This window comes from Natrix helvetica (assembly GCF_964273705.1).
Source record: "Natrix helvetica genome assembly, chromosome: 2".
Taxonomy (NCBI): Eukaryota; Metazoa; Chordata; class Lepidosauria; order Squamata; family Natricidae; genus Natrix; species Natrix helvetica.
The window spans coordinates 165,318,887-165,344,730 of NC_138552.1; positions in this window are offsets into that span (position 1 = coordinate 165,318,887).

Here is a 25,844-nt window from a genome sequence, read left to right on the forward strand (position 1 = left end):
TCAGGTCGTATGGACCTGTTGTCTCTGCGGCTTCGCCTGGTGAAAGCTCCTGGAACTTCTCACAGGCTGCGGCTGGAGTTTCTGGAGCCGGTTCACTTGGAACTCGCTGCGGGCCTGCAACACTTACAGATAAGTGCCCCGGTACCTTTGTGATTGAGTTATCTGTGGAAGGAGTGAATTCTTGCTCCTTTTGGGTATGGCTTTGGCTAACTCATGCAGGAGTTACCTCTGCCTAAGAATGGAGTTGGAGATGCGGCCACGGAATTGGTCAATGTGCCGTCTCCAATTTCGACCGTCCTCGAGCTCTAATAGGTAAGAGCGAGGCCCGGTGATGCCTATTACTGTGGCAGGAATCCAAAGAGTTCCCCCAGTGTAGTTGTGGGTGTAAACTTGATCCTCTACGCTAAGGTTTCTTATTTTTCTGGTTGAATCTGGGGGCTGGAACAGAGGACCTTGGTGTAAACCATTACCACTGTTTCTGGTATCTAACAGAAATATTTGATCCTTTCTATCTTGTTAATGCTGCAGAATGAAAGTCACATCAAGTGAGGGTTGAGAAAAAAGAGAAAGGGAAGATCCATCTGCAGAAATCTGGCAACTCAGTAAAATGTATGAAATTCTCCATCTGTGATGTACTGTATTAAACATTTAGAAAGATCATCCCTTCCAATGTCATAGATTAAAAATAGAAACAGATTTGGACTATTCCTATTGTTCCCCTAGAGCCCATTGTCTTAGTCCCCTTCCTTGCTTATCTTCAATAACTGAAAGTTGCCCTCCAGCTTTTCTCTGATTTATCAAACTGTTTCAAATGGAAAAACTCAGATCAAAATAGGAATAGTAATTCATGAGTAAAAGTTTACACGCGGCTAGGGAGTCTATCATTGTTGCAAAGGAGCAAAAGGAGCATTTGAAGTTTAAATTAAGTACGCCCATTTCTTAGAAAATATAAAATATCAACAGCAATGCATGCAGCTGTATTTAATTATTATAAAAACTCTCTGTTTAGCATTCTAACATCATTTTAAAAAGCCCTGGGTAGATATAGCTAGATAGCTAGATAGAAGATGATAGATATAGAGATGATAGATAGGTAAATGATAGATAGATAGATAGATAGATAGATAGATAGATAGATAGATAGATAGATAGATAGATAGATAGGCAGGCAGGCAGGCAGGCAGGCAGGCAGGCAGGCAGGCAGGCAGGCAGGCAGGCAGGCAGGCAGGCAGGCAGGCAGGCAGGCAGGCAGGCAGGCAGGCAGGCAGGCAGGCAGGCAGGCAGATGACACACAAAAATATATGTTACTGGCTCTCATTTAAAAATGATCAATGCAATTTTCTAATTTGGTAGATTTTTGTTTATCATAGATTTATTAATAAAAGAACAGAATTGGATTTGCTGAACTAATGAATTGAGATATATTGATATTAGCTTACAGTATTTTACTTTAGCAATTAAACTTTTAGGAGAAATCCTGCTGCTTGTACTGCAGTTCCCTGATATCATTTTGGTGATAGTTTGAAGGGATCTTTCCTGCAGAGGCTATTATCTCAAGAGATGACTTCCTGTCTGTGACAGATCTCAAGTCTCAAAAAATATGCATTTTTATGTCAGTCCTTCCCCATGTTAGTTGTCCCCAAGAGTTGTCTTTTCAATGGATGTGGGTGTATCTCCCTCAATGTGTATTACAATTTTTAAATCATAAGGATTTTTATAATGTGAACAGTGTATGTATAAATAAATAAATATAGTGTGATTGCCTTAATTAAATTCACAGCAAATATAGTTGGGGGGAAAAAAAACAATCTTTCCCTGCAACTGACAACAATGGTGAAAGACAGTAATTATGAATTAGGAAACTGTATGGAATAATCAAGCATGATAAAAATATATTTATTTCCCTTACTGCAAATCTGATTTCTAAGTTCTTCAGGGAGAGAGAGAGAGAGTGAAAAAAGCAGTCTAAATTGTGAAGCCTGAACAAATTAAATAGCAACCTGAAAAATAAATGTCTTGCCAGGCTTCTTAAGATTACTTTTTTTCAAGGTAGGCTGCTATTAGTTCCACTCTGCAGGTGTGGAATGCAGGTGTGCAGTAAAAATGTAGAATAGTGGAATGCCTGAGGCTACCCAGTGAGTGCCAAGCTTTATGAGCAGCAGAAATGTCTGATGCAGCTTTTGGTAGATTGATGCTTTAAACCACAGAACAGTGTATGTTTGAAATGGCACATTCTATAAAAATAAACTGCATGTCCACTGAAACCCCAGCACAGTAATAGAAAGGCTAAGTATGGTTACTTTGAATGGATGACTGTAACTATCAATCTGATACTGAGCGTGTCATCCGAATTTATTTTTCTTTATCACACACACACACACACACACACACACACACTGGTCTTGTTGCATTCAGGTCTTTTCCCGTGTAAGTTTGAGATTATCTTGGCAACGTTTTGGCGAGGTCTCACTCGCCATCTTCAGGCTGGGTTTTGGGCTTGCCAAGACAATGTCAAATTTACATGGGAAAAGACCCGAATACAACAAGACCAGCATACCTACAATCGTGAAAAGCTATGAAAATACACACACACACACTAGTGACGTGCGGTGAGGTTTATGACTGGTGAGGCACTGACACAGTGCTGGGTTTCAAATATGTTTAGACTTGTGGACTTCAACTCCCAGAATTCCACAGCCAGGCATGCTCAGTTCCAAATTAAAGTGACAGCATTTGTTTTTCTCCTTTGCTCCTTCTTTCTTTTTCTTTTTCTTCTCCTTCCCCTCCTTCCTCCCTCTCTCCCTTCCTCCCCCTCTCTCAAACACACACACACACAGAGAAGTTGGATTGGACTATCTCTCCTACCCCTTCCCTCTCTCACTCACTCTCAAACAAACCCACACACACACAAAAGTTGGATTGGATATCTTTTCCAGTGGCTTGAAAGCAGCTCCTCTGCCACCCCCCCCCCCATTCCCCTGCTGCCTTTCCCAAACACCTCCACCATTGCAAATGCAGCCTGCTGTCTGGGTGGGAAATGCCTGGAACACAATAAAGCCCACCCACCACCTCCTGCTGGCAGGCTGGGGTGAGAGGAGAGGCAGAGAAGCCGGAGGGGAGCCGAGCCGAGCCTTCCAAAAGAAAGAGGCTGGGGGGAATTGTGTGTACTACAGCATGGCTCTTTGCCTGGCTTCCTGCCTCCTCCTGTGGTCTCCTCAGTGCTCGCTTGTGCTCTCCCTCCCCAAGTGTAGTTTGATTGCAGGTGGAGCCACGTTGCCTTTTCAAACTTGTAATCAGTGAAGCTGGGCTAGATTTTTATATAGTTTTATCCAGCTGTGTGTGTGAGAGAGAGAAATGAATGGGGGCCTAGGGAGGAAGTCACTACACTTGGGGAGGGAGAGCACCAGTGAGGTTAAGCAGAGTCATCCACGGTGAGGCAGCAACTAGCTCAGCTTTTTCCTTTTACTTTTTTTTTTCATGATGAGAGTGGTGAGGCTGTGCCTCACTTGCCTCACCTGACTGCACGTCACTGACACACACACACATTGAAGTAAGGAGATTTTCTGAGAGGCCTCAATCATGCTCTACATTTAGTAATGGTACAATCAACTTCTCCTCCTTCTCCTTTTCTTTTTCCTCCTCCTCCTCCTTCTCCTCCTCCTTCTCTTCTTTCACCATCAACTGCACCATAAGCATAAATCTCCTGACCATCTGACTATTCTCTATCTCAAACACCCAATTTCAGTTGTTATGCTATCCAATCCATAATACTTTCTACATTTAGTTGCCTACAAATAAATTAGGCAAGTTGGGGTAACAGATTGCTCAGAGAATTGTAAAAAATGCCCTCATACTGATTAATTATATATAATTGTTCTGTGTATACATATCGTATTTTAAATTTCTCCAAGCACGGTTTCCCAGACAGATTACAGTGATTGGAATACAAAGATCTGTAAAGGTAAGTAGATTACATCCCCATTTGGATGTAAATTTGGATTGGAAGCTAAACTTTATAATTCACTTCCAGCTGTGAAACCTCAGATACAACAAATGCTAAGACCTGACTAAAGATCCAATAATAGTTCACAATGAAGTGCCACTGAAATCCTATTTTTCTTCTTATTAATTTCCTAAATGCTTTATGAACCATCACAAAATGAATTACACTACTCTTTAATAAGCAATGTTATATCCAAAGCGGGTAGATATATTAGTACCACTTAAAATGAGCGACAGAGGTAAAGGAAAGGTGACTTGCTCATGGTTGTTGAGGCAGAAGATGTTTCAATCCTAACTTGACTTACTAGAACCAAGTCTTTCTTGAACTTAGTGAATATACTTAACAGTGAACACATCACACAGGTAGTCCTCATTTAGTGACTGTCTTGGGTAGCGGTCATCCACAATTATGATGGTAATGAAAAAGTACTTCTATGACTAATGGTTGTACTGAGGACAACAAAGGTATTCAAAGTGAAACTGGTTAAAGTCTCCATCAGTGTCAGGCAGCAGCTGCGGCAGGTGGAAAGGTCCTAATCATGGATGGAACCATGGATGGAACCAGATAGGTTCCAGACGGAGCTTGGGCCACCTCCTGTTGCCCTGACCTGCTCCCGGATGGAGGACCTGGTGGCTGCATGGAACAGTGCGGCGGCCGGGGCCTTGGACCGGGTAGCGCCCTTGTGGCCTCTCCGGTGGCAGCGAACCACCCTGGCCCCTTGGTTTTCCGAGGAGCTGAGGGTGATGAAGTGCCACAAGAGACGCCTAGAGAGCAGATGGAGATCCTCTCGTGCCGAATCTGACCGAACACAGGTAAGAGCCCATTTATGGACCTACCTTGTGGCACTAAGGGTGGCTAAACGTCGATATTATGCCACCCTTATTGCGTCTGCAGAAAACCGCCCTGCCGCCCTGTTTCGGGTGACCCGCTCCCTCCTTTCACAGAGGTCGCGAGAAGCCCCTTTACAGGGGAGGGCAGAGGAATTTGGGGAATATCTGCAGGACAAAATCGCTCAGATCCGGAGCGAATGGGTCCCCTTCAGTGATCGTGAGGAGACACCGGAGGCGAGTCTTGAGGTACCTATCTGGGAGGAGTTTGACTCTGTTGCCGCCGAGGATATGGACAGGCTATGCGGGCGACTGCGGGCCACCACATGTTTATTGGACCCGTGCCCCTCCTGGCTTGTACTGGCAACCTGGGAGGTTATATGTGACTGGCTCCTGGGTCTGGTGAACGCCTCGCTGGAGGAGGGGTTCCTGCCAGCCGCCTTGAAAGAGGCGGTGGTGAGGCCCCTACTTAAGAGGCCTTCCCTAGACCCAGTTGAGTTAGCCAATTATCGTCCTGTCTCCAACCTTCCCTTCTTAGCGAAGGTTGTCGAGAGTGTGGTGGTGCAACAGTTCCCTCGACACCTGGAGGAAATTACTTATCTAGACCCGCGCCAGTCCGGTTTCCGACCGGGTCACAGCACAGAGACGGCTTTGGTCGCGTTGGTGGATGATCTCTGGAGGGCGAAAGATGGGGGCTGTTCCTCCATCTTAGTCCTGTTAGACCTCTCAGTGGCTTTCGATACCTTTGACCATGGTATCCTATTGCGTCGTCTGGAGGGGATGGGGGTGAGGGGCACCGTTTTGCGGTGGTTCTCCTCCTTCCTCTCCGGTCGGACGCAATGTGTGTTGGCGGGAGAGCAGAGATCGACCCTGAGGCCGCTCACGTGTGGAGTGCCACAGGGGTCGGTCCTCTCCCCTCTCCTGTTCAACACATACATGAAACCGCTGGGCGAGATCATTCGAGGATTCAGGGTTGAGTGCCATCTGTATGCAGATGACACTCAGTTGTACATTTCTACCCCGAACCACCCCAACGAAGCCGTCGAGGTGATGTCCCGGTGTCTGGAAACCGTGCGGGTCTGGATGGGCGACAACAGACTCAAACTCAACCCTTCCAAGACGGAGTGGCTGTGGCTACCGGCACCCCGCTTTAGCCAATGTGTTCCATCTCTGGCCATTGGGGGGGAACAACTGCCCCCAGTGGATAGGGTACGCAATTTGGGCGTCCTCCTAGATTCCCGGCTGTCGCTAGATGATCATGTGACGGCCGTGGCTAGAGGGGCGTTCCATCAGGTTCGCCTGATGCGCCAATTGCGTCCCTTACTGGAGCGAGACGCCCTTTGCACAGTCACTCATGCCCTAGTGACTTCTCGCCTTGATTACTGTAACGCTCTCTACATGGGGCTCCCCTTGAGATGCACCCGAAGGCTCCAGCTGGTCCAGAATGCAGCCGCGCGGGTTATTATGGGGAGTACTAGGTACTCCCATGTAACACCTTTCCTGCACGAGCTGCACTGGCTACCTGTGGCCTTTCGGGTGCGTTTCAAGGTGTTGATCGTCATCTTCAAAGCGCTCCATGGCTCGGGACCTAGTTATTTGCGGGATCGCATTCTACCCCATACATCCCTTCGACCAATCCGCTCTCACAGAGAGGGCCTCCTCCGGGTACCATCTGCTAAACAGTGCGGGCGGGCGGTGCCTAGGAGTAGGGCCTTCTCTGTGATGGGCCCAACCCTCTGGAACGACCTCCCCCCCGATATTAGAACCACCTCTGATCTCCACTCCTTCCGCAAGAAACTCAAGACCCACCTGTTTCGAGTAGCTGGTCTGGCCTAATTATAATTATAATCGTAACTGTATTTAACATCTATTCAAACCTTCCTGGATGGCTTTTTAAATTTTATGTTGGGGTTTTAAAAGGGTTTTAAAATTGTTTTTAAGTATTTAAATTGGTTTTGGGATTTTATATACAGACAGTGTGTGTGTGTTGTTTCTGTTCTATGTCTTATGTTATTTTTTGTTGTTTTGATTATGAATGGTCTGTACACCGCCCCGAGTCCCTACGGGGAGAGGGGGCGGTCTATAAATTAAATAAACTATAAACTAACTAATCAATGAATTAAGATAACAAAGCTCAGGTTGTCAACTTGTGGTTAGCTCTTTTTAGGGACATACTGTGCTGTGGACAAAAGCAATTCAGGAAGAAATAGCTTATTGATTTCCAGAGGAGCAATGGAAGACTGAAGAAGACCGCAGTGGAAAAAGGAGCTAGTGAATGGATTAGCTCCTCAGAATTCTCCAAAGCAAGGAGGAAGCAGATTTTCCCACACATACTCCGTATAGAACAGATGTATCAATCACACAGCCCATTGGCTGAATCAAGCCCATGATAGGCCCAGAGTTGTCCCTCAGTGCTGCCCTGGAAATGGTGAGGGACTGGCCCATGGTGCCCCGGCCTCAGCCTACCCTGGCCATACCCACCCTTGCTTCCTAGGGCAAACAAAATCCTGATAGCAATAGCACTTAGACTTATATACCGCTTCATAGTGCTTTTACAGCCCTCTCTGAGCGGTTTACAGAGTCAGCCTATTGCCCCCAACAATCTGGGTCCTCATTTTACCCACCTTGGAAGGATGGAAGGTTGAGTCAACCTTGAGCCTGGTGAGATTTGATCTGCCAAACTGCTGACAGTCGGTGATCAGCAGAAGTAGCACTCTATCCACTGCCCCACTGTGGCTCTGTGTGGCCCACAATGGAATTGAGTTTGATACCCCTGATATAGAAGGTCCCATAAGAAGATATAAGGCTGCATTTTCTGGTGGACTTTGGATCTGTAGAACCCAGAGGAAAGTGATCTTGTCTAAGCTGCAGTTTTGCACCTGCAACATCCATATATTTCCTCCTGTAACCATCTCAGGAATTGCTTGTTAATGGCTTTTTGAATGCTAAGAATCTTCAGCAAGGCAGGTACCATTACACTGGGTCAGTTTCCTTCTTGAAAGACATTTTGTACAAGTCTAAGAACTTTAAAGAGGAAAACAATATTTCTGAATAAACAGCAAAAGGGTAACTACAATATTGGTTTTGGAAAATTATAAACAGATTAAGGGGTCAGATGGGCTTGAAAGAATATTTCCTGTGAGTTGTTTAAAATTTTGCAATAAAGAGAATTTTGAAACTAATTGTAAGAAATCCTTTCATGGAAAAGTGTTGATTAGAAGAAAAAAAACCCCAAATGATAAGAGAAGACCTTGGTGGATTAGAGGGAAACAGATAGAACTAAAAATTACAGTTGAAAGAGAAGAGACCCATGAATACAACGGAGCAATATTATTTGTCTTAAGGATGTTTGGGAACAATACATTCAAAAAGTATGGTCCTCTATATGTTGTGGCCCAGCAGGAGCCGTTGCCGCTGCCACCAGACTCCGAGAGTGAGGGTCCCTATGAGTCGGCTCAGGAGGATGTGGAGGACCCTGGACAGGGTTCCGACTCTGAGCAGGGATCGGAGAGTCTGGTCGGCCACCAGGAGGCGCCTGAGGCATGGAGCAGCGGTGAGAGCCAGAGGAGGAGGGCTCCTGATGCCATGCCTTGGAGCAGTGGGGAGGAGTCACGAGACAGTGAATCAGAGATTAACAGGGAGTTCCTGGACACCCGTTATCACCGCGCCCATAGACGCAAGGAGCGAGGGCGCAATTATTGGCGGTAAGGGCTCTCAGCTGTTGATCAGGAGACTCCTCTTCAGTCTATAAAAGGGTTGACTGTGCATACGCCCTTTGCAGCAGTCAACAAAGAACTCCTGCAAGAAGTTTTGGTCTTGAAACGTAGCAGGCTGGATAGCTGCTTTTGTGTCTTGTATTTGTGAGCTTTGTCGTGGTGGTTTACTGCCACGGAACGTTCTCTCTGTCTGTGAAATTAACCCTGTTCATTTGTATTGTTCCGGAGTGTGTTCTGTGTGGGCGAAGGAGGAAGGGGGGGGTCAGAACATCTATATAACAATTTGAGTTTTAAAAAGGCTGTGGAAGAAGAAGCGATTTTACTGGACAAAACGGAGACTGAGGCTGGTTTGAAGGTGGATTTGAAAGTGCGTTTTAAAATGCCAGATCACAAGAATGATATGAAACATGATGCCACACTGGATTTACCAATGAAACTACCTGTTGTCTTAATAATTAAAAGGAGACATACAAATAATAAATCAGAAGAGTGGCTTTGATAGCTTCACTGCATTTTTAGAGAAAGTGGTAATGTTATTTTAAACAACAAAAAAGCCATGATAAAAAAAGAAAAGGAAAGAAATATCAAACTGATTTACTTGATAAAGGTTAAAATAAAAAAAATGTTATTATTTCCGGTAGCTCTTAGTGGACTTTTGTTGATAATCACTGATTGACAATATTTTATCATTTGTCTATGGATGAGATATGGAAAGAACAGATAGTTTACTAAAATATCAAAGAAAGTGATTCTTTGTACTTGTCTTGAGGGAGAGGTGGCACCCCAAAAAAGGGGAAAAAATCTCCCATTCCTCTCCCAAAAAGTCTGATACAGGACACGGTATGAGAGACTTCCACCTGAAATGACAAACATGAGTGATGTTTGCAGCATCACTCATTGTCTCAGGCATTGATTCATGTAGCAACCATTTCACTGGACCCAATTGTGGTCACTATATGAGGAATACCTACAATTTAGTTCATATTTAGTAAGGAGTTATCCAAAAGAGCAATTTAAACAAAATGAATTAAGAAAACATGACTTGTGCATGTGTATATTCCATTGTCCTCTAAGTGTATTTACACATGGAATGTTTTTCTTTTTTCTGTTCAGTTGTGCCTGATAGTTGGACACTACTTGAAAAGAATCCTGCAGTTTTCTTAGCATGGTTTTTTTTTTTAAAAAATGGTTTACCATTGCCCTCCTTCCCAAGGCTGAGAGGAAGGGACTGACCCAAGATCATCCTGCTGGCTTTGTGTCCAAGTTAGGATTAGAATTCTCCCAGTTTCTAGCCTGATGTTTTAACTATACATACTCCAAACTGGCTGCCACAAATCTTAATGGAACAACTCTATATTAATGGTATAATTCTTTCACAGATAGCATAATATTGTACAATATGAGAGCATCATATTGGTTTTTTTTATCATTTGGTTTGTCAAACATGTACAAGATAACAGGTATAAATATAAATATGGACATGAACAAAGGAAATGAGTACAAAGAAATGGGGACAGTGGGACAGGGACAGCAGGCACACTGCTGCACTTATGCATGACCCTTTATGCACCTCTTAGGAATGGGTGAGGTCCATGGTAGACAGTTTGCGGTTGAAGCTGTGGGGGTTTGAGGATATAACAACGGAGTCAAGTAGAGCATTCCAGGCATTGACCACTCTGTTGCTGAAGTTGTATTTTCTGCAATCTAGTTTAGAGTGGTTTACCTTGAGTTTGTATCTATTGTTTGCTTGCGTATTATTGAGGTTTAGGTTTATTTGGATTTATATGCCGCCCTTATCCAAAAGGACTCAGGGCGGCGTACAACATTAAAAACACACATCACAAAAGTTAAAAAAAGATTAAACCCATTTCCAAAAAGACCAAACCATTTTTTTAAAAAGAAACAATACATTTAAAATAAATTAACATTAACATTAACAGGCCACGCCGGCTTGCTGGAAAAGCCAACTTTTTAGGGCGTGTCGGAAGGACCGGAGGTCAGGGATTATGCGGAGCTCCGGGGGCAGCTCATTCCAGAGGTTGAAGCTGAAGTAGTCATTGACAGGTAGGTCGTTGTAGCAGACAATTTTGTGTACTATGCTTAGATTAGACCATAGGTGGCGTAGTTCCAGGTTGTCCAAGCCCAGAATTTTGAGCCTGGCAGGATAAGGAATTCTGTTGTGAGCAGAGGAGTGGAGTAATCTTTTCGTGAAATACCTCTGGACTCTTTCAATTGTATTAATGTCTGATATACAGTGTGGATTCCAGACAGACGAGCTGTATTCGAGAATTGGTCTGGCAAAGGTATGCACTAGTTTGCAGTACAATGTTACCAGAAAAGAAGCTTCGTAAAATTATGTTAACAACTCTTAATGCCTTTTGGGCAATGCTGTTACAGTGAGCTCTGGTACTTAGATTGTTTGAGATAAGTACTCCTAGGTCCTTGACAGAGTGAGGGTTGTCTAAGAGGTCATATCCACCAAGCTTGTATTTGGTATTCTGATTTTTATTGCCAATGTGTAGGACCAGGCATTTGTTGGTTGAGATTTGGAGTTGCCAAATGCCTGACCATTCTGACACATAGTCGAGGTCTCTTTGTAGGGCAGCAGCATTGTCGGTGATGTTAAATAATTTTACTTCATCAGGAAAGAGGATACAACTGCTTTTAATATGGTCGCATAGGTCATTGACGTAAAGCAGAAAGAGTGTGGGTCCTAAAACACTGCCTTGGAGGACACCGCTGTTAACTGGTGCCAGGTTTAATAGCGCGCTCCCTATTTTGACTACTTGTTGCCTATTTGATAGGAACAATTGTCTCACGGTTTACAAATAAACTGACCAAGTCTGCAACCTTATACATATTTTCCAGTCCTAGTGAATTCAATTCGATTTTTATTTATTTATTTATTTTTTTAAAAAAAACAAGCTCAGAAATGAAAACGTAAGTGCCATTGGCAGCACCCTGATTTTTTTTTATAATGCTGTTAGATCACAAAAGTCTGTGGAATGTTATTAATAATAAAATGCTCTGCTAGCTTTTGAAATTTAGGCTGCCATTCAACAGAAAAAACAAACAGTCTCCTGATAAAAACAGAGCTTCACTTCTTTCTGCTTGTCATGACTATATGCCAGAGTGGAATTTAAATGATAAAACTACAGGCGTGCTGTTTTGTAATCAAAAGATAAAAAGGTTTTCCAGTGAATGCAGAACAACACCCACTCTTTGATTTGCTGCAAAATTATTCCTTCATATAAAAGAGAGGAACATGAGAGGAGGAGGGATTATTAACAAAATCAACATTTCTGCTTTTTAATCAGCTAGATTGGGTATATTTGCTGACTCCCAATGGACAGTCTCATTCATTTTCTCTCTGTGTTTTATACGCTATCTTTTAAAACCGGAATGTCTCACTGTACTTGAAAACAATAATCTCCTTAAAACCCTTTTGAAGGCAAAAAAGAACAGATTCTCTATCACATCTTTGCTAGCTCCATTTTAAACTTTGGCCAGTTTTTATTTTCATTTGGATATCGGCAGGGAGCAGTGCCACATCGCAACTTGTTTTTGATTTATTCCCAAAGCACCATCAATCCAAACCACTTTTCCTTCATTGCATTCTAACCAACCTCCAATCACAAAAGCTTTCAGGAGCTTCTCACCACCGGCTGAGTGTGAAAAAATGATTCGGGGGCCAGAATGCATGGCAAAGCAAGAAGTCTCCCCAATGGGGAAAATCAAAATACAGAATAAACACTTTAGAACTTAGAATGTGTATTCCATTCAAAGCAAAAGGCCAGAGAGGGTAAAAGGACAGGCCTCTGAAGGTGGCAGATCGGTTTGCCACTTGCCACAAACCTATGCTGGTTTGAAGCCAGAGCTGTGTGATTTTCTTTTCCAATTGAAGATGTAGAGAAAAATCTTTGTGTGGTAAGACACTATATCACTACGTTTTATCCAGGAAAGAGATCATGAAAAAGATTCATAGACGTGTCCCAGTTCTACATTGTCTTATGCTGTGTGGTGGAGTTCCTAATAAATCCAAAAGACAGATTTTCTCTAAAATTAACTTTACCGGTCAGCATGACTCAATGTGCTAATTTTTAATGAATCCCAATTTACCATTGGCTAAAGTACAATAAGCATTTTATTTGTGGGAGGGCACAAACACTGCTTTGATGATCCAAATTTAAAAGAGATTCTTGACCGTTTCTAAAAGTGGGCTTGATTTATTTATTTTTGGAAGGTGAAAAGAAGAGGGGGGGAATCTATACAAACCCAGGAAAAATTTCCCTATTACCTTGTGATCTGCAGCTATTTTTGGTAGTTGATAGATATTTATGACACATTGCCATAGCAACAAAGAACTATCTGAATATCTGTATTATTTGGCAGGAAGAATAATGTGCCAGGCAGTCTTTTGATACAATAATCATTGCTTAAAGTTATAGATAATGTATTAGGAAGACAGCCTGCTTCTACCTGCATATTTCTGTGCATAAACAAAGCATTTGTTCTTGGGATGGGGATAATAACACAATCCTACCTGTGATGGCTTTCAATACACAACAGCGAGACCACTAGATGGTGCATTTATCGTTGCTAACATTAATAACAAGCAAGCCTATTTTTCACAAATACTATTTAAGTAGTTTTCCTCCCCCTTAAAAGGAAAAGGTGAGGAGGAGGGAAATCATACATATTCTTTGAAGGATTTCTGTATTTCTTGGGTACCAACTTCTCCAAAGAGACTGTTTTCCTTCTTGTGTAGTAGAATATGCTATTTCTTTCCAAGTACAGAGTAAGAGAAAAGAAGGATGGCTTCATTTTTTGTTCATGATTTTGCAGGAGCTGTTTTTAAAACCATATGGATTTTTATACCTGTCATTCTTTACACGTATTAAAAGGCCCCTGATAGGAACCAGATCTCATTTCTATGGCAAAAGATTAATATCGTGTAAGTATGACAAAGAGAAAATAAAATATAATAAAGCAGTGGAGGCTTCAGATCAGAACCTAGGGGCATTAGAAGGTATATTTGCAGAAGTAGAGACTCTATTATTGTATGATCATGAAAATGGGCATAATTGCCTTAAAAAAAAAGAATACCAAACATAAAGCTGGGCCATATGCAGTTCTAGACCACTTTAAATGTGCTCAGATTATGGCCTTGAATGCATATAAACTGTGCAACCACAGCACATCTGCAGGAGCATCTTTGAGATAGGAATAAAGAGATCTGGTTTTCAGTGGACAACTAAACAAGAACTCTTTCAAGAAACTTGCATGTGACGAGGTAAATGCATTCATGCTCGGACCAGTGCTTCCAGCAAGTCCATCATATCAAGCCTGCTCAAATGTGCAGCTGTTTTAAAGGAAGCTGGAAATAATTTTATCCTATGATGCTGATGTCAGTTAACAGCAGAATCAGAGGAAAGCATCAAAGGAGTATGTCTTCAACATCATTTGGTCCTCTTCGGTTCCTAATGGATCAGCTCACTGCCATATAACGTTAAAATCAGATCTCTTACCGATTATTCATATATGTGTCTAAGAGTGGAAGCAATTAAAGAGGAAGAAAGGCCAATTTTGGCAAACATCCAGTCGAAGGACTAAATAGACATTTTCAGAAAGAACAGATTACGTAAGTGCCAAGAGCATAAAAGCTTACAAAGAGTTCAATAGTAGTTAAGGAAGAGAGAAGTCCTAATATTTCTAGTAGAGTAATCAATTTCTGTTATGAACAGGAACAAAAAGAAGGAGGAGGAGTACAATAATAGTAGTAGCACAGTGGTGGGTTCTGGATCCTGGTGCAAGTGGTATGGTGCAACAGGGCCCGGCATCCACCACATGAATGCATGAACACATGCGTCCTTACCTCCTGCGATGCCTCCGCAACACTCCAGCTGCTGGGTGGAGCATCGCACAGGAGCTGTACGTTCCTTGTGAGTGTGCTGAAGTGTCAAAGAGCTCAAATACAGGTAAGGAGAGTGGGCGGGCAGGTGGGCCCACCAGAGCACTGGAACGGAACGGTACTTGGTGCTTCCGGCAGGCACCGGTACACCTGTACCAGGGCGCACCATCTGCAACCCACCACTGTAGTAGCAATAGTAGTAGTAGTCTACAGAAAGTCCTCAACTACAATCGAGTCCAAAATTACCATTGCTAAGCGAGATAGTTGAAGTTTTGCCCCATTTTACAACCTTGCTTGCCACAGTTGTTAAGTGAATCACTGGAGTTCTTAAATTAGTAATGCAGTTGTTAAGTGAATCTGATTTCTCTAATGACTTTGCTTGTCAGAAGGGCACAAAAGGGGATCACATAATCCCAGGATACTGCAACCATCATAAAAAGGAGCCGGTTGCCAACCGTCCAAATTTTGATCCCATGAACTTGGGAATACTGCAACAATCATAAGTGTATAAAATGGTCATGTCACTTTGTTCAGTGATATTATAACATTGAATGGTAATTAAATGAATAGTTGTAAGTCGAGGACTACCTGCATATATGCATGGGTATGTATATGTATATGTATACATGTGTGTGTGTGTGTGTGTGTGTGTGTGTATGCATATGTTTAGTAAAGGCACAGGCACTCAAAATAACATGATATGTGACTTATAATGGTGACATACTTGTTTTTTAAAAAAAATGTTAAGAAAATGTTTTGAAAAGAGAGTACTGTAAACAAGAGTTTTTTATATTTCCTTTCTGTTTCATTTTTAATGCCCCCCCCCCCCTGAAATAGGCAGGTTTCTATATCTATTTTTAAAAATATACTCACACAAGACACATCATCTCCAGCAGCAATTACTATGAATAGCACAATTAAAACTGCCCTATTCACTCTTAAGCCTCAGATGTGCCAGGTGTTTGTTATTTTGCTTGGTGGTTAACCCCAATAGAGACTCTGTCTATTAGTAGCCATGATTTGTTCTTCCAAAATTAAACAAAGCAGCAATATCTCATCCCACTAACAAATTTTGGAAAAGCTGTTTTGTGTTTAATTTAATTTAAGAATTTGAGACAAATGAGACCATTTTCTGAGACAGAAAATTGATGGACTCAGTGGTTGAATAATCTCCATTTCTGATGTTTTGGCTCGGGGGGCTATTTGGAAATAACCAAGAAAGAAGTTTCTATCTTTAATAATTAGCTGGCCTTCTATAACAACCAACCAGAATTTAGTCTATTTTGAAAAAGAAAAAAAAAAGATTAAACTGGAAAAGTTTATGTTCATTTCAATGCAGGAGCGGAGTCTTAGGTATTCTAACAACCACAATAATGGCAAATGATGACGAGCGCACAATATTATCATACAAATGGCACAATTATGCACTTGCACCATGTCTGCCCAGGTATATAATGGTGATGTCATGATACACATATCATGATTTGTCCCTTCCTTTTACCACTTCTCTCCCAGACATCCATGTAAATTGGCATATAAGTTTTAAATTTCAGCAGGTTTTGTCTGATTGTGATCATAATATTGGGTCATCCATGGTCGATACTTGTTGGACTAGAATGATAAGTACTCAATCAACATTCCAATTTTTGCGTTTTTTTTTCAGCATTGGTTGATAAGTACAAAGTCATGACATAGCTGAGAGGCACCAAGGAATGTTCTATTTACATTAAAACAAGCAAACAAGCAAAATACAAACATCTTTGGCTACCCAATTTTGGTTAATCATTGTCAAACATGAGGGAGACAATTTCAATATTTTTAAAAAAGAAACATGTAGAAAAGTAGGTGTTTCCTGGATCTTTATGATTTCTTCCTTCTTGATGTATATAAAACACGGGCATGGTCCTCTCATCCAACCTGCTCTGTTCTGCTCGTTGGCGTTCAATTTTTCCCACTGTTTCATCATGCCCCAAAAGCTGTTAGAAGAGATGAGTTGTAATACCTTCCAGTTATGTGAATGAATTATTATTTATTGATTGTTTTCATCAAATAATACCACACACAGTCCAACATTAGATTTAATCCTTCTGCATTTGAGTGCAAATTAATTTCATCAGTCCAAAGGACGAATCATTCAATCTTCTCACATCACAATAAGCTTTTAGTTGAATTGATAAATGATTAATTCATGTTTTCCTGATCTTTCTTTTTTTCAAAAAGATGACAAAAATCTTCCTGAGGTATAAACTTCAAACTTCTTTCACCATCTCTGAAAATAACAGCTTTTGTTTTAAGGTGGCCAAAATTTATTGACTATAAGCAATCTTTTCCCAAACTGCCCTTGACAAACATTTCTCATAATATGTTATATATAATGGAAGTTAAATGGATGAGAAAGTATATTGCTGTTCTTCTCCATATATATATATATATATATATATATATATATGTGTGTGTGTGTGTGTGTGTGTGTGTGTGTGTGTGTGTGTGTGTGTGTGTGTGTGTGTGTGTGTGTGTTACAACCCCTGGTATGCCTAAATAGTCTCCCTTTATTTATTTATCAGTACAAATACAACATATATATTTCCCCTGAAGTACTGTTTTCAGATGTCCTTACATTTATTTATTCCATACACTACAGTACTTCAGACACTGGAAAAAGGGGTTGGGAGATAATTAGATCTACATTAGCTATTATATTAGCATGTTGTAGCTAATACATGACCTTGTCAGCTTATCCTACAAAAAAATGAGGTATTTGAGACTTCAATGAATGCTTCAACATGGCTCTCAAGCTGTTGGATACATCATCTCTGTTCACTCAATTGTTTTTTCCTGATGTAGAATAGTATGCCATCTCCACCTCTATTCTGTTCTGATCTGTACATGTAAGGTCTAAGGTTGGAATGATTAAGCTTGAGACCATCCATGTTAGATTGTTTCCAATGATGCTGAAACTTCTCTATCTCTTGTGATACTGAAATAGATAATAGAGATGGTTGATATTAAATGCTTTTTATCTCTTGCCTGGGTGTTTATGTCTCTGCTTTTGACTGCTTTTTTGTCCATTGTTTTCCATATTTGAGGGCTGTCACGAAGAAGAGAAGGTGAGACAGCAAACAATGGATGGAAACTAATCAAGGGGAGAAGCAACCTAGAACTAAGGAGAATTTCCTGACAGTGAGGACAATTAACCAGTGGAACAGCTTGCCTTCAGAAGTTATGGGTGCTTCATCACTGGAGATTTTTAAGAAGAGACTGGACAACCACTTGTCTGGAATGGTATAGGGTTTCCTGCCTGAGTAGGGGGTTGAACTAGAAGACGTCCAAAATCCTTTTCATTTCTGTTATTCTGTTATTCCATTAACTATTTTTTAAATGTTTGCCATTGTTTAATAAACAAATATCAGGTTATATACTTGCTAATTGAATATAGAATTGTGTGTTCTTGCTTTGAGCTGGATGTAGGAATTGTCCTGGAATGTGCTAGGTGGAAATCAAACTGGAAGTTATCCATAGCAATTTTTCAACACAAACAAACATACCTTGAGTTAATACAGTTCTGAGGTTAGGGATTTGAATAGTAAATATTCAAATGACTTGAAAAGTCTACAGAGAAATCAAGGGAATAGACCTGGAACTAAACTACACATTTGGGTGTAGTTCTTTGTGGTTGAATCCTAGTTAAAAACAGCATATAAAATAAGTAAACAAACAAACAAATACTGTCTGTAGTCAAAACAACTTATTGACTGATGGGAGCAAATGAAGCAGGCAACTCCTGCCTTCTGAAACTTTGCTTACTGCTGTTATTTGCAAGCTTCAATGCCTTTCTCTGCACTCAAGCTTGGTCTGTGCATTAGCGTTATGAGAAGATGAACACAAGACAAACAAGCAGGTGTCTGGCTGACCTTTAGCTAAAATCTTATTCAATTTGTTTCCTTTTTCCTGATATTGCCATAGTGATGGCCATGTGGAAGGGGGATAAAGGTGCTAAATTGCCTAGCACTTGTAATAAAGAAGATTCAATGCTCTTTATTTAAAAAACAAATGACACCACAGTTCATATTGTATACTGGACGCTGGAACTTTAAACTTGTAGCAGCTTGAAAAATGTGCATTGGTTAATGAGGAGGCCTATGCAAAAGCTCTCCCTGCAATCTTCGTGATTGGTTCCTTTCTTTTCCATCAATTAGAAGCTTCCTAAGCATCTATACAGGGACACGGTGGCTCAGTGGCTAAGACACTGAGCTTGTCAATCAGAAAGGTCAGAAACTGCAGTTCAGCAGTTCAAATCCCTAGCACTGCACAACAGAGTGAACTTCTGCCAGCTAGCAGTTCGAAAGCATGTAAAAAATGCAAGAAGAAAATAGGGACCAACTTTGGTGGGAAGGTAACAGCATTCCGTGCAACTTTGGCATTTAGTCATGCCGACCATATGACCACGGAGACATCTTCGGACAGCGCTGGCTCTTTGGCTTTGAAACGTAGATGACCCCCGCCCCCTAAAGTCGGGAATGACTAGCACTATGTACGAGGGGAACCTTTACCATTATGCATCTACACAAAAATACCTGAAAAATTTTCCTGAGGATTTGGAGTGCATTGTTTTGAATATGGTATAGGAGCTTGCTGTGACAATGGAATGACTAACAGATTGATGTTTATTTCAGATAAGTTCTTTACCAAGAACTTCTCCTAAAAGATCAGTTTTTAGCTTGGATATGTTTTAGTCCCAACAGGACTACGTCCCCAAATAAACAAAGAAACACATAAATAAGTGTGGGAAATAAATACATTTCCAGTATCCTTTGTGGTTAATACAACAATCTCAACTGTTTTTATGCCTACTGGCTTTTTATATCTATTGGCTATATTTTCGGAGTTTGCTGCAGCTCTACTATTTCATCTAACATTTCCCTCCATTACTATCACCACTTTGCAGAGAATATTAATTCTATTATTCCTAATAATATGTGTACGTGCTGTTTTAACCAGTGTTTAGTTAAAGCTCATAATAAAAACTGCATGCAGGCTACAATGCTTGATGTGCAAATTCCCCCTGAAGATTCATTTGTAGATCGGAATACACAAACATTGTTTCACCCTGCTGGAAAATTGCAGGGAATCAGTTTTTACTATTTATAAAAGCTCTCTGTCAATTCCCACTTTGTATCAGTATGTGCTTTTAGTTGCTATTGCTGGGATTCTTGGTTCTTCCCTCCCAACGTTGGTCAGATGTCCCCTATGGCATTCCACTACAGATGTTCACATCTGCCTAATAGTGGTCTTCCATTAGTTTGTCTGTATGGCCAGTACAGTGAATGTCTTTGCATTCATTTTTCAGGGGAGAAAGTTTGAAAAGACTTGTTAAACTTTTGACATTTTTAGCTTGAAGCCACTTAAGGGGACAAGTAGAAAAATTGAAAATGATTTTTTATTGTAGACTTTTTTAAACAAAAAAATATGCAGATGCCACTGCAAGTTTTCTATGTCTGTTTGAAATACTTCCCTCTTCTACATAGACACACATATTCATATACTTCAACCCATCCTTATTTTCTGAGACTTTTCCCATATGAATGTTAAATAATTGAATTTCAAAGTACCCATATTCAGGATTTTAAACATTTGATGAGTATGTGCATAAGACATGCAATATACATTTCTGAAACCCTAAAGACATACAGTATACATCAATGGTGGGATTAAAATATGTTTATTACTGGTTCTGTGGGTGTGGCTTGGTGGGCATGGCAGGGGAAGGATATTGTAAAATCTCCATTCCCTCCCCACTCCAGGGGAAGGTTACTGCAAAATCTCCATTTCCTCCTGATCAGCTGGGTCTCAGGAGGCAGAGAATAGATGGGGGCAGGGCCACTCAGAGGTGGTATTTACTGGTTCACTGAACTACTTAAAATTTCTGCTACTGGTTCTCTAGAACTTGCTGAATACCACCTCTGGTATACATATCTGAAACCCTAAAAATCAGTGTGTCATATAATTAACCCCTTCCTCCAAGTAGCAGTAATATTTCCATTCAAATTGCATAGTAATGGCAATAGCAATGATCAGGAGACCATTAAAGTATCAGTTAACTATAATTATCTAGGAATAAAAACATATTAGTGTGGCACCAGGTTTTCTCCTTAATGATATTCAATCTGATCTCCTAAATTAAAAGATTTTATAACCTCAGCATTAGGACAGGGAAATCTGCTTCTCAGGTACTATTGGCAGGGAGAAATAAGGCCAATCTTGGTTTTAAAACAATTGCAGAGTTGTGGAGAGAGGAGTTCAAATGACTCAGAAGATACCATCACTATTTCTTAAAATGTTATATCACATGAACTAAGTGGCACAAGAGTAGGGCGATTCCACTTGCTCTTTTAAGAGGCTACTTTGGCATCAGTAAGAAATAAAATAAGATGTGATGCGTTCACTCTTCTCGGGATTTTTAAATTGCAGCTTGCAACCCCAAGGAAATTATGGGCCAATATGAAACAGGTCATGATTTTAGGAAGGGGTGGGGTGGGGATTGGTAGACACAAGCAGATATTCCCAATTCCGTTCCAGTTCTAACTTCTTTAAAACCAAGTACTTATTGGTTAGTGGGGATAGTTAGGAGCTATCACACAGAATTATCAAATATCACTGCAACTTTAAAGAACTTTAAACTGCTCTACTGTATTCAGTGCAGTGGTGGGATTCATTTTTTTTACTACAGTTCTGTGGGCGTGGCTTGGTGGGTGTGGCTTGGTGGGTGTGGCTTGGTGGGCGTGGCTTGGTGGGCATGGCAGGGGAAGGATACTGTAAAATCTCCATTCCTTTCTCACTCCAGAGGAAGGTTACTGTAAAATCCCCATTTCCTCCCAATTAGCTGGGACTCGGGAGGCAGAGAATAGATGGGGGCAGGGCCAGTCAGAGGTGGTATTTACCGGTTCTCTGAAGTACTCAAAATTTCCATTACCGGTTCTCCAGAACTGGTCAGGACCTGCTGAATACCACCTCAGTGCCAGGATGCCCTTAGTGATTAGATATCCCGTTGTACAAGGCAGGGTGGAGATAACTATTGAAGCAGTGAGTTATATATTTTTTTAAAAAAATATAATAATCTTGGAGATACTATCTGAATTAATTATATTCCTATTGCTCAGATTTTCTCATTCTTACTTGTTTTCACATAGGTGGGCATTTTTAATACTGTTTTTTAAAACCCTGGTCTTTATTAAGAGGTATATCAATAAACTGCTTGCCTTTTTACAGATGTTTCTCAATTCTGCCATCAATAATTTAATTAAGTCGTTTATTACTAAATTAGGATAGACAGTTCAATCATAAACTAACTATTTCACACATTCTGCACCTGGGTCCTAAGTTTCAAGTGGCCAGGACAAAAATATTGGGTAAGGCTGGTCTTCCATCATTTAGAGTCCCCCAAAATAAGTCCATAATCTGAAAACCATCACTCTCTCACTGATGAGAGCATTACTCATTAAAGCATTTGTATCTTCAATCTAAAAAAAAATATTCAGTAGGAATATTATTTTCATTTTTTTAAAAATCATTCACTCATCTAACCATTTATTTTGTATTAGTCTTGTTAATGGGAAGCCGGCTACAGTTTAAATTATTTAAGCAGTTTCGGTAATGGCAGTGAAAGGCAGAGCAAAACATATTTTATAGTTTGTTCAAGCCCAGGCATTTACCCTGCATTTAATCTATCTTTCACCTATGACTTCACCTTTCCTTTTTTCTTTTCCTTGCTAATTACGCAGAGGACCTCATTGAACTTATGCCTCCTAGGAGGAGTGCAAGCACATCCTCTCTGGACCCCATGAAATCTTATTTAGTGCTACTTTTATATCTTCTCTGACATACTGCATATTAATCTCTTTCCCTATCATTTATCCATCTCATTAAGTTATTTCTCCTTACTATTTAAACTGTTCTACATACCATGTTTCCGTGAAAAATAAGACAGGGTCTTATTTTCTTTTGACCGCCAAAATAAGCACTTGGCCTTATTTTCAGGGAGGTCTTATTATTTTTGAGGTGCAAGAGGCATGGGCATCTCATGGCGGCTGCTGTGTTGCAATATTTTCAGGGAGGGCTTATTTTAGCACATGCGCTCAAAAGCCCAATTGGTCTTATTATCGGGGGAGGTCTTATTTTGGGGCAAACAGGGTAATATTCCATGTTACTCACCCTATATTGGCCTGCCTGCATTTTTTTCACTTTCACCAGTTAATTGTCCTAAGATAATTAAATCTAACAAAACCAAAGCAATGAAGATATACAAGAGATGATGCCTGCAGTAACCAAAACCAGGTTTAGAAACTGTACTATTCTTGGGCATGTCACTTAAAAGTTACGTTACTATAACACACTCATCCCAAACAGCCACTAATATCCTTTTCAAAACTCTTTATAAATAGCTTTGGAAATAACCCATTCCTCTAACTGGGTCAACCTTCATCTTCTGGTAATACAAAGTTCAGGAAATTCCTGATTTCCCATGAACTCTTGAACAAGGAGATGTTAATTTCACCCAGCAGGTAATTAGGGAAGCTCTAAAAAAAATAATACCAGAACTAATGATAAGTAATTGTTATTGAAGGCAGCTTCAAAAAAGCTATATGAAAGGATTCTAGCAATTACTATGCTTCTAAGTGTGGGAAGCCCTGCTCCTTCTAGAGAATGAAATATTTGGGGGAATATTAAAAGAGGTAGAATATTATATTTCCCCAAAGGAGAAATGAGAAAACATGCTTGTAAAGGCAACCCCAGTCTTCCTGCATAGTAAAACAGCCTTCAGCAGATGCCTGAAATCTTTAGAGATGGAGATTATATGCCCCTTAAGAAATCTGGGCCAATCTATTCATAAACAAAACATCTTCAGCCCCAGATGATGGGATTAAGAATGACAGGACATGACCTTTAGGACGTAATAGGATTAACCCACTTCCAATCAAATAACAAAACCACACAAAGCAAACCTCAAAATTACAAAATACTGTAAATTGTATAAAAATCCTTGCACTCATCAAGCTATTTTGCCAGCTGTCCCAGAACCATGTGCTCATCAATAAATTGAATCCTCCTTTCCAATCAGCCTCCATTTTATTTCCAATGCCTTTCTCCCAGCTTGGAATGGAACCAAACAGATTTGTCTTCCTACACAAGCAATCCCTGTGTAATGTGTGAATCTTTCTGTGTTTCTTCTCTCCCATGCAATGGATCATCTGGCCCTCTCTTTTATATGAGTGGGTGGCTTTCATTAGAAACTCTTCATTTTACAACTGTGAGATTTGTTATCATGTTGGTTTTAATTGACAGGAAAGGTAGACAGGATGCAGTGAGCATTGCAAGTGATGCAGTGGTGAAATTCATTTTTTTTTTACCATCAATTCTGTGAAAATGGCTTGGTGGGCATGGCAGGGGAAGGATACTGCAAAATCCCTATTCCCTCCCCACTCCTGGGGAAGGATATTGCAAAATCTCCATTTCCACTCCATTCTGAGGTCAGCCAAAGTGATGGTTCCCCAACTACTCAAAATTTCCCCTACCAGTTCTCCAGAATTTCACCCCTGAAGTGAAGGAAGGAAAAACAAGAAAGAAAGAAAAACCACAACCAAACCAGAATACCTGTGCTCCTAATGCTACCATAATGCACAAGATTATATGACAGTTTCCCAATGACCTCCTTTCTAGCAAACATTCTTCACTTGAGAATGAACTTCATCAATCCCAATCAAGTATCACTTTCCCCACCAATATGGCCTGTGCTAGCCTAGTGATGAATTCTAGACTACTTCAATTCAAAAAATTCCATCTATTGGGACCCCAGAATTGTCCTTATCTGATGCAGTGCTTCCCTTCTGGAATGAGATTCTCATTGATCTCTGTATTGCTCCCATTCTACTGGCAATCTGGAAAGCCATAAAGATCTGGTAGTTCACCCAGGCCTTGCATTAGCACAGATGAGACCTTTCCCGGATTGCATGTGGATATGGTTGACTAGATCTAACACTAGTTCTTCTATTATTTTGTAATTATTGTATTCGGTTCTTATGCTGTCATTTTTATGGCATGCTACCCAGAGTTGGCTGGAGTCAGATGATGCCTAAATTGAATAAATTAAATTAATAGCTGTGGACCCTAAGTGAGGCAATAATCTGGAATCCATCCAGAAATGAAAATGACTCAATTCCACAAGACTGTGTTGCAGATTTCCCAAGAGAAATTGTTTGCAGGATCACATTGAGGATTTGCAGAATAGCAGTGTGTTTCTTTTATCCCAAGGATAAGGAAAGAGAATGGAAAGGATAGAGGCATGGTCTAATGAGAAGGAGGCAGACTGAATGGCATAATAAGAGAGTCTTTGTAGAGAGGCATAGCCTTAGCAAACTGAGGAGGAATGGTAGCAAGGAACAGGTAGCATTGCAAAGAGTATGGGGGGGGGGGGAGAGCCAGAAGTATCAACAGTATGAAAAAGAATTATTGAGGTGTGAGCCTTGCTGAAGTTTGAGTGCCATGCCACCCTGAAAACACCACATCTCTTATATCAGTGGCAACACTATTGACTTCAGCTCATTACCATCTAGAGAGATATCCCATCTAGTATACATAATTTGCTATCATTCTTGTGGGTACAAATGGAATGATGTATTCTTACTTTTCTAATGCTAGCTAATAATAGTCAGGCAAGATATCCAAACAGAAAATATATCTACCTAGCAGATGCCCGTCTCTTCTAGCATGCTACTTTTTTTGTGGGGGAATTTGTTTACTTCTATCTGGCGATTATGCAGTAGAGTTATGAGCAAAGTAATATTATTTTCTGCTATGAACCAAAGTGAAACCAACAAGATTATTATATGGTATTCACTTGCACCACACTCTCTTTTCAATGGGAAAAAAAGCACCTTTTGTCATTGTCCAGCTATGAACAATGAATCAAGAGTCCCATAGGATCAGGTTGCACTGGAAGGGTTGAAAAGCGAACAGATGCTGACACCAAACCATTTCGGACTCAGAGAGATGGGAGATATGTAGATACAACTATAAATTCCAAGAAACAGTGTGAAATAAGTAAAAGCATAGAACTGGTGCTACCCATCAGCATGGTTACCTTGTTTTGGCGGGCGAAAGGAATTTGGTGATATGAGTCTATGAGAATGGATGACCAATGAACTGATCTTCCTTTGTCTTGTATATAAATGTCATCGTCATCGTCATCATCATCATCATCATCATCATAATCCTAGCCATTGTTTATCCACTGCAGGATGAAGGCCTCTTCCACATGTTTCCAACCAATACGGTCTTCAGCTTTCTTTTGCCAATTGGGCCTACAATGCTTGCTGATGTCTTTCATCGATCTT